General features: G+C 53.6%; 1 long non-coding RNA gene across 2 annotated transcripts in view; it reads left to right on the top strand.

Annotated features, from left to right (window-relative positions):
- Nucleotides 1–1,041: 1,041 nt before the first annotated feature.
- The window catches only part of LOC113623548 (uncharacterized), a 10,658-nt gene continuing 2,482 nt past the window's right edge, over nt 1,042–9,217 (top strand). The window contains exons 1-3 of one of the 2 annotated variants that reach the window (XR_003433985.1): nt 1,042–1,333; nt 4,461–4,602; nt 4,786–6,322. This is a non-coding gene — a long non-coding RNA (uncharacterized LOC113623548). Of the gene's footprint in view, nt 1,334–4,460; nt 4,603–4,785; nt 6,323–9,217 lie in introns of those variants that run through there. The other variant, XR_003433984.1, reaches the window with a different exon arrangement.

The following is a 9,217-nucleotide window of genomic DNA, read 5'->3' as shown; positions in this document are numbered from 1 at the left end:
TCCTCACGGCCACCGTAGAGGGCTGGAGGGCCAGCCTCGCCTTGGGCCTCTGCAGGGGCAGTGCCCATGTCAGTGGTCAGTAGGCCGAGGGGTCGGCGGGGCTGGAACCGAAGGCAGTCGTCCTGCACGTTCTGAACAGATGCAACATTGGTTCATTGCAAAACTTTTCTTAGAAAAAAACAAATACGGCTTAAAAAAAAGGATGGTTTCAGTATCAAGCACTGCCTTTTGTGATCCTTGCCTTGGGCCTTGGACGTCTCTCTTACTGCTTCTTATATTTACCGTGACTGGTGGTGGGAGAGAGAAGGTTCTTGGCCAGGGTGTCCAGCGCAGGCCCTAGGACACAGTGGCTTTCAGTGGTCATCGAACACTTGGCGCATGGAAGGGCTAAGTGCATGTGCGTTTGCTTTATCTTTCTTTGGGCTCAAAGGAGTTGGCCGTTTCTTTGGAAGGAAAGCCATCGGCAGAGCAGACAGAGGGCCGGAGGGGGAAGGTCCATAATTCGCGGGGTGACCTTGTTTCCGACATAAGAGTGTTGGTCCCGAGGACTGAGGCATGAATGTGAATGGAATCAGGTGATTTAAATGACTGACTTTCGGATGACCGCTTCCTGATGTGGAGGTTTGAGTTTTTAAAGACAATATATTATTGACGCACAGACCTGATAAAGCGAAGCAGAGTTTGTGGTGACAAGATCAGTAACAGTTGCCCCAGAAGAGACGTCCGGCTCCGGCGTAAACAGCGACGCGTTTGCGGAAGGCACGCAGGCAGGCGAGCTCCAGCGCAGTTGAAGTGCTGGGCAGCTGCCACCCGGATGGAGGGCAAGGGCTGGATATTTGGCGGCAGAAACGAGGTAAAGAGGCAGCAATGCGAATTGCTTTTACCCACTGGTGACTCCAAGAATGACGTCAGCTGACAGCGTGTCTGGAGTCTGGCTGGGGGGACAACAGTCTCGCGGGAGTGGACGGAAGCTCCATTTCCAGCTCCGCTGGTCGTGGGCAAACCTACTTACGGTTAGGATATCCTGGCAGTCACACAGTTAACAACACTGTTGATGCAAATGGGTAATAGCTTCCCGAGTGCTTATGGGCGGTGTTGTAAGGGCTTTCCACATGTTAATTACCTTAACCCTCCCCCCAGCCCACGGGGCCTGGATAGTGGCACTGCTGTTAATAGATTAAAAAACAGGTGCAGCGAGGTTAAGTAGCTGGTCTAAGGTCACACAGCCCGTGAAAGGCAGAGCTGAGAGAGGAAACGAGGTCCCCGTCATGGCAGCCCGCTGACCAAGGGCTCTACCTTCGCCGTGCTGCCACCACCTGAAGGGTCTCAGCAGGTAAGAGGGGGTGTGTACAAAGTCAAAATATTGTGTGGATGATATTAACATAATTTAGACTAGAATCATGGGTGAGAATCCTTACCTGAGGCTTTACCACTTGACTGTCAGCCCTTCCTCCTCCAGAAGGGATGGTAAACCCCGTCCCCCGCCCACCCCGGTGGTGGGAAGGCGGTCCAAGGACCCCGAGAAGGCTGATTTGGAAAACGGGCTCCTCCAGTGGCCATGCACGTGGCCCGACGAGGCTCTGGTTACCCGCTTCCGTTTCTTCCTGTTGGAGCGCATCCTTGAGCGGTCCTCTTGGTGAGGGCCTGTGGGCAGCCCATTGGTCTGGGTCCTCCCCTCCGTCCCAGTGGGATGAGACCCCCAGGGCGTGTGGGAAGCTCTGTCGGGAGGAGGCGGCGGCCGCGCGGTTCCCCCACGGGTGTGGCCTTTCTTCTTCCGCCGCCGTCCCCATCCTGGGCCTTTACCCACTCGGGCACCCCAGCTGGGGGTCCTTCCCCCACAACAGGCAGCCCCGCGTCTTTGCTGGAGGGCTGCCCTCGGCCACTGGAGCCGCTCTGCGCGGGAGCCTGGACGGTCAGAGGCCTGGGAGGGTCCCGGACCCCTAGAGCGCTGTGTGAGCTGCTGCCGCTTCACTCCTGCTCTGCTAGCGCTTTTATTGTTCCGCAAATCGTCTCACTTCCTGCTGGTATTTTTAAGCTTCCTTTGAATTTTAAAAACATAGAAAAACTGTGAAAAGTGTTATAGGCTCCAGTGTTTCTAACATCTCACGTCGCACTGACTCTATTTTTGCATTTTCTCTCACTCGTACGAGCTTTGTTCCTTGTGTGCCTTGTCTGAGGGAATCGTCTTCCCGCGGGCTGGGGGCTCTCTGCGGCCGCTGAAGAGCATCCTCCTTTCCCCTCCCTCTCTCTCTTGCTTATTTATTCATTGATTTATTTATCTGTGAGCTTGGTCAGTTCCTTGGAGGGTCTATATGTGCAGCTGCTTTAAGTTATCGGCTGCCCCTAGGTTTCCAGGGCCACTGGGGCGGATGTATTTGGACTACAGACCTTCGGGAGGGCCCATTTGCTGTTCGGCCTTCAAGGGGAGACTGCTTTACCCGCTCTGTAATACCGGGGTTCAGACCAGCAGGTGTTCTTCCTGCCCCTCTCAGTGTGGGTTTCTTCCTTTTCACTCCTGTGCTGCCGGCCTCACCCATGGAGGCCCAGGTCTGTCCCCGGGTCTCTGTGGCTTTGGTTTGGGGGGCAGACGCTTGGCACCACCTTCCTGTGGTGTCGGCACGAAAGGGGAGCAGGTCTCCCAGGCGAGTCGTTGGCCCTCAGGCCTGGCGGAGGTTGTGGCAGACGGCCTCGTGTGTCGACCCCCGACCCCCAGTCTGCTCTGACCCCGTCCTCATGTGCAGCCCATACGCACCCAGGGCCTGGCCAGCGCCCTCCCCGCTGACCTGCAGACCCCACCACAGCCGGTCAGCGAACATCTCTCCCAGGATTCCCATCCTGCCGGCTAACTCTGCCCATCTGGGTGTCAAGCGGCTCGAGCCGTGTCCGCCCATCTTCTCTTGCCCTCTGGGGAGGGTGCTCAAATCTCTGATAGAAGTTAAGTGCAGTGACTCAGCAGAGCCGTCCTCCTGAGGGGTTGCTGCCCAGCTGGGTGGCTGTCCTGGCCTAGGACCCAGCCTGGGACGGGTGTGTGTGTGCGTGTGTGTGTGTGTGTGTGTGTGTGTGTGTGAAAACCCTTGCCCAGCTGTGGCTCTCTGAAAGGAATAAGGCGCCTTCAGGAGGCTGTTTTTACATCCAGAGGGGCTGAACCCCCAGCAGCAGTCTGGCCGCGAGAACGTTTTAACTGCGCTGGTCTGTGGGGAGGCTTCCCTTGACTCTATTCTTCAGCCCCAAACACACCGCCATCCCTGATGGGACCTTCAGCCCTTCTGGGGGTCCGCCCACTGTCCTGGCAGCACTGGGGCTGGAGAGCGAAGCCCACAGAGCGGGACGTGGCCCCGGCTCGTGCCTGTGTGACCGCAGCACATGCGGGAGGAGGGCCGAGCACACACCTGAATCCAATCACACTCTGGACACACGGGGAACTCTGTGCCTCAGTTTCCTTCGCTGTGAAACGTCCACCAAACTACCTCCTGGGGGAGTGGGGAGTGATACCCACGGAGCCTGTCTTTATCCCAGGGCGTCGCTCGATAAACATTCACTCCCCACCTTCCCTCCCGGCCCAGGAGCCCCGGGCTGGGGTGGGGGTGCCCCCTGCTCCCCGCACGTCAGCTCCAGGACTGCTTTCCCTCTTTGTTTTCCTCTTCCCTCTCCCCGCTGTCAGGTCCAAGTTCAGAAGTCAAGAGCGTGGGCTTTGGGGTCAAAAGGGCAGCTGCAGGGATGGCCAGCTGTGCACCCACGGAGTGCTGTGCGCAGCCCGGGGGCACAGCCATCCCCATATTCCTGCTGTTCCGTCTTCTTCACCCCTTCCTCACCTGTTCTTGGGGAAGGGGCTTTAACTTCCACCATCTCTGCTGGGCCAGCGCCCTCCCCAGTGGAGGTTTCCCGGGACGAGGGTCTTTCCGTGTGAACGCCAGGACTGTCCCAGGGGATCCGGCACCAGCTGGCCTCCCTGTCTCTGCCCTGCAGCAGCTCTGGCGAAGGGAGGGCTGAGGGGATCCATGTGGGAGCAAGGCCCGGAGGAGCCCCCTGTGGCTTCAGGGCGAGCAAAGCCCCCCAAAGCCCAGCCACATGGCTACCTGTCCTCCAGGGCCCTTCAGACGGCACCTGGAGTGACCTGAGAGCACGGGTCCTGGTGTCCCCACTGCCAGAGGCCCCTCCTCTGCCCTGAGGACACGTGAGGACACCTCGGCAGCCCCGTGAGACCTGTGGTCCGGCCCCTGCCTGTGTGGCCACCTGCTGCCTCTGCTCTCAGGGGCTGGATGGCTCGTGGCCCCCTTGCCCTCCTCCTCTACCTTCCCTCCAGGCTGTGACCTGCCCAGGATGCCACCGCTTCTCCTGGGCTTAGCGTCTCATCTCTCAGTCTCACCTTTGTGGTAACCTCTTCCAGGGAGTCTTCTCAGACCTCTGGTCTGGGTTACCAACCCCTCCCTCAAGCGTCCTCAGACCCTGGACTTTGTCAGCTCTCCCTCTGCAGAGTGACCGTCCGAGTGGTCCTGCCCTCCCAGCCGTCCACCCCGGCCGTGGGCACAGAGGCCCTCTCCTGTCTGCCTCTTGACCCTCAGGAAGCATCTGCGCCACCAGCACCTTGTCCGGCTGTGCAAGGTGAGCGATGACCGTCTCCATGCTGCCTGGTTGAGCATCTCCTCTGTCTTGCCATTAGTCGTAAACTTTGCTGCTCAGTGACATTTGTCTGCCCTTTAAGATAAATGGAGATTCCTTCTAAATTCCCATTAACATTTCGTGTGTCGGAACAAGGAAGCCTTTGTCTCTTCTGTCTTCTCTCAGGAGCTGAGAGGAGCTGGGAGACGGCTCCGTGTAGAATGTGGGACCCTCTCCAGGCTCAGCTCGCGGTGGCCTCAGTGCATCTATCAAACACCTGCCGCCATCCTGAGGTTCTCCATTACGGGAATCACAAAATCACCCATGGGCAGCGCACACATTATAACCCTGGAAGTGGTCTTCCTGGAAGTCTCAAGGTGAAGCGTCTGAGATGAGGCTTGATGCACGAAGTACAGATGTTTACTTCAAATGTTAGTGAAAGAGGGAAAGCGCGAGGCATGTTTTCTTTAGGAAAAGCATTCTGGCGGGGCTGCGTGTCTGGCGGGGCTGGTACAAAGCGCCGGTTCTGCAGTAGCTCCCACGTGGCGGGTTGGGTGGACGTAGTGAGCGCAGACCCTGGTGTCCTCCTCTGTCCCAAGGGGATGCAGCAGGAGGCCTCTGGATTCTGAGTCTGAGAGGGGGCACGTGGGAAGGGCACAGACATGACCCCCAGTGAGTGACAGCCCAGAACCCCCCGGGGACGCAGCACGTGTGTTCACTGCTTCTCGATGGCAGTGTTGCCTCTTCCAATGTGACTTTCGTGGTGGGAAGTGGAGAAACCGAGTGATCAACTGCTTTGAAATCAAGGAGCTACTTGAACGACTCGAGACATTGTTAGAAGGAGAAAGACCTCGTAGGTGTTTTGTTTAACGGAAGGGGAGACCAGAGGATGTGGAGAGAACTTCGCACCCTTCACTTTTAGGCAGGGCAGGGCCGCTAGGCCCAGGCTGCGTCCATTCTGTGCCATCTTGTGGCAGGATGCTGAGAGGGTGTGGCGAGCCCAGGGTGACCGCTTCCTCCTGGGAATCACTGCCATCAGGCCACAAGCAGCCACGGGTGGCTGCAACCTCGGGCCACGTGCTGTGGCTGCCCTCTGCTGCTGCAGATGCCTGGCCACAGCCCCGCAGTGGACACGCTTCTGGACAAGGTCTTGGGGCAGCAGCAAACGTCCATCTCAAAGTGAGACCATGAGATGGGCATGGCTGCGTCCGCATCCTCAGCTGCCTGGCTTTATCTGCCCCTTGACCAGAGCCTTCCCATCCTCCCAGCCACAGGTCCACCCATGGCAGCTGCCAGAGAAGGTGAAGGGGGCCCCAACCCGTCAGGGAGCCAGGCTGCAAGCAGGTAGATGCCAGGGTGTGTGATCACATGTGTGTGTATGTGTGTGCGTGGTGTGTGTGTGCGATGCAGATCAGGGAGGAGGGCTCCTACATCTCGAAGTTGCTTCTCCTCCCTGCTTGTGTGCAGCGTGGGCCGCAGGCCTTGCGGTCCTGGGTGGAGGAGAATGGTGCCTCAGGTCCTAGCTCAGGATGGGAAGCAGTTGCCCCGCCCCCTCTCCTTTCCTCCCTCAGGGCATGTCCGTTCCCCTGTGAGCCTGTGAGCTTTGGAGGAACAGGGCCCCATCAGTGATTTGGGAGGGATGCTCCTGCGTCCTAGCTGGGGAGTGGTGGGCATCCCCTTCGGGTGGAGGGCTGTGGTCGAGGCCGCCTGCCCCCGAGAGCAGTTACCCGTGGTGGGGGAACACCAAACACCTTCTCGTTTTAGTCTGTCTTTGGCTTGAGTTTCCATGGAAACCCCTGTTGCAGGAAGCACAGGCCCATGAAAGTTTTCCAACCATCATTATTTTCAAGAACCTTGCTGCCCGCTTCCTTGCTTGCATTCAGATATGTTTCCATGGAAACTGGAATGGAAACTGTCAGTAGGAGAGGAAGTCAGATTTGGCTGTTCCCATGGCGACCACTGGGGCCGAGGAGGGCGGGCAGGAAGGCTGTCCGCTGGGGCCGAGGAGGGTGGGCAGGATGGCTGTCCGCTGGGGCCGAGGAGGGTGGGCAGGATGGCTGTCCGCTGGGGCCGAGGAGGGCGGGCAGGAAGGCCCAGGGGAGTAGGGGGCCCCACCCTTGGGCTGGGCTCCTGGGTAGATGCAGTTTCCACCACACTGGGAGGATGGGGGCTCAGAGGCAAGCCCTTGATCTTTGCTGACTCCTCTGCCTGGAGTCGTGATGGCTTAAGCCTTTGGAAGGGGAGACCAGAAAGAGGAGGAAAAAATTGCTGAGAGTCTTTTATCCCGAAGTGCCTCACTGTGCTCAACAGGTGGGACTATTGAAGGGGTGGCAGGGACCTAAGCCACTCGGCCAAGTCTTGTGCCTGTGCCACCCTGCAGGTGAGAGCAAGGGTCCATGTGTAGGACACCGGAGGAAGGGGTCCTCATGGGCCGCCTGTTCCCAAGGCTCTGGTGGGCCCAGTAGTGGGGCTCCCATGACCTTGTACAGCTCCATGACGGGCAAGGTCCTTATTGTCTGTGCGTGTAGCTCAGTGCCCTCCTGGAGTGGGTTAACGGCGGGCCCCTGCCCTCCACAACACCACCTGGTACCCGAGAATATGACCTTATTTGGATTGTTACAGATGTAATTAAATTAAGGATCTTGAGATGAGATCATCCCGGATTTATAGCTGAAGGGAGAAATAGACAATTCAACAGTAATATGTGGAGACTTGACTACCACACTTTCAATATTGGATATAAAACCAGACAGAAGATAAATAAGAAATAGAAGACACAAGCAATTCTATACATAAACTAGTCCTCCCAGGCGTCTATAAGACATCCCCCCCCCAAAAAAAAACACCAGCAGCACACACATATTCTCAGGTGCACGTGGAACCTTCTCCAGGACAGACCATATGTTAAGGCCACAAAACCAGCCTCACTAAAGTTTGAAAGATTGAAATCGTACAAAGTACCTTCTCTGATCGTAATGGAATAAAACTAGAAATCAGTAAGAGAATGAAATTTTTTTTGAAATTCACAAATACATGCAAATTAAACAAAACACTTTTAAGTAACCCCTGGGTCAAAGAAGAGATCACAAGGAAAATTAGAAAATACTTTGAGATGAATGAAAACAAAACATACAAAAACTTATTAGATACAGCTAAAACAGTGCTTAGAGGTAAATTTATAGCTGTAAACACATATGTCAGAAAAGAAGAAAGATTTCTAATCAATAACCTAACCTTCCACCTTCAGAAAGTAGAATCAGGAGAGCAAATTAGATCCAATGCAAGCAGATTGGAGGAGATAATAATTAGAATGGAAATAAGTAAAATATAGAATAGACAACATCAACAAAACGAAAAATTGGTTGTTTGAAAAGATCAACAAAGTTGACAAACCTTTAGTTAGACTAACAGAAGAAAAAAGAGAAAGAAGACTCAAATTACTGAGATGAGGGATCAAAGAAGGGACATTACTATTAACATTGCAGAAATAAAAGGATTATAAGAGAATAATACGAACACTTGTGTGCCAGTTAATTACATAAATGAGATGAAATGGACAAATTCCTAGAAAGACACAAATTACCAAAATTGACTCAAGAAGAAATAGAAGATAAAAAAAGACCTATAGCCTATAAGAAATATATTGATTGGGTAATTAAAATACTTCCCCAAATGAAAAGCTGGGTTCTCTGGGAAATTCTACAAAATATTTAAAGAAGTATTAGTGCAAATTCTCCACAAAGTCTTTCAAAAATATAGGAGAGGAAACTCGTCACAACTCATTCTGATGCTATTATTACCAAGACACCGTAACTAGACAAGGACATCACAAGAAAAGAAAACTAAAGATCTATATCCCTTATGAATTTAGACACAAGACTCATCCACAAAACAGTAGCAAGTGGAATCTATAAACGTATAAGAAGGATTGCGCTCCACAGCCAAGTGGGATTTATCTCAGAAATGCGAGGCTTGTTTAACATCTGACAATCAGTCAATGTAATACACCATGTTAATAGAATAAAGGACAAAAACCGTGTGATTATCTCAACAGATGCAGAAAAATCATTTGACAAAATCCAATACCCTTTAATAATGAAATTATTCAACAAATTATAAGTGGGACAGAAAGTCTCACCTGATAAAGGCCATTTATGGAAAACCCACAACTAACGTATCCTACCTAATGGTGAAAGAGTCAGTAATTTACCTTTAAAATCAGGAATAAGACAAAAGTGATGCTATTTACAGGAAATGTCCAGAACAGGCAAATCCACAGAGAAAGTAGATTGTCGCCAGGGGCTGGGCTGGGTAAGAAGAGGACGGGGAGTGGCTGATAAGGGTGTGAAGTTTCTTTTTGGGGTGATAAATTGTTCTAAAATTACATAGTTCTGGTGATTGTACAACTCTGTGAATATACTCAACCCCTTTGAATTATACACTTAAAAAAGTGAATTTCGTAGTATATTAATTATATCTCGATGAAGTCGTTCTAAAAGAAACGCAAACAAGCCAAACTCTGATGTGAGAACTGAGGATGGCGGCCATCCTGAAGGGCGTGCGTGGCTGGAAGGGGCCTGGGGGGGTGTGGGTGGTGGCTGGAAGGGGCCTGGGGGGG

The sequence above is a fragment of the Aethalodelphis obliquidens genome, unplaced genomic scaffold (assembly GCF_003676395.1).
Source record: "Aethalodelphis obliquidens isolate GAN/ISIS:26980383/991018 unplaced genomic scaffold, ASM367639v1 scaffold11, whole genome shotgun sequence".
Lineage (NCBI taxonomy): Eukaryota > Metazoa > Chordata > Mammalia > Artiodactyla > Delphinidae > Aethalodelphis > Aethalodelphis obliquidens.
Note: the sequence above shows the minus strand (reverse complement) of the source record. Positions and strands in the feature narration are given on the sequence as shown.